Here is a 619-nt window from a genome sequence, read left to right as displayed (position 1 = left end):
ACACACCTTAGAGACAAAGACAAAAATAGACTAAAAATAAAAAGTTGGAAAAAGATACATAAAGCAAATGGCAACTGCAAAAGAGCAGGAGTGGTAATTATTTCTGATCAAACTGACTTTAAGAGAAAAACCACCATCCGAGACAAGGAAAGTGTTCTGGTTACCAAGTACCACTCTGCCAAAAATACATCACAAATGGATGGCTGAACAAACAGGAGTTTATTCTCTCATAGTTTAGGGGCTTTAAGTCCAAGTTCAAAGTGCCAAGCTCTAGGGGCTGGGTGAAAACCCCTCAGCCTTGGGCTTCAGCTCTGCCTCCAGTTCCTGGCCCACTTTTCTTCACTCAGATAGCTGTTGGCTACGGAGGCTGCCAACCCCAAGGTTGACAAATAAAAAGGCACAGTCCTGATGTTACCAAACCACAAGGCAAGCCATTAATTCAAGTCCATTCTAAGTCTCCAGGTCAGCAGAGTATGGCAGGCTGCTGAACAACGACACACCTACATGCAGGGTTCGAGCGTACCACAAGCTAGAGACCACTGCCAAAGATGATTTTTACATATGGGAAGCAGACCACATAACCAAAGCAGCTGCTCAGCTGCTTGTGGTAGATCCCACC

The sequence above is a fragment of the Orycteropus afer genome, unplaced genomic scaffold (genome assembly GCF_000298275.1).
Source record: "Orycteropus afer afer isolate SDZICR_OR568_19922 unplaced genomic scaffold, OryAfe1.0 scaffold00003, whole genome shotgun sequence".
Taxonomy (NCBI): Eukaryota; Metazoa; Chordata; class Mammalia; order Tubulidentata; family Orycteropodidae; genus Orycteropus; species Orycteropus afer.
This window is presented reverse-complemented; position numbering follows the sequence as displayed.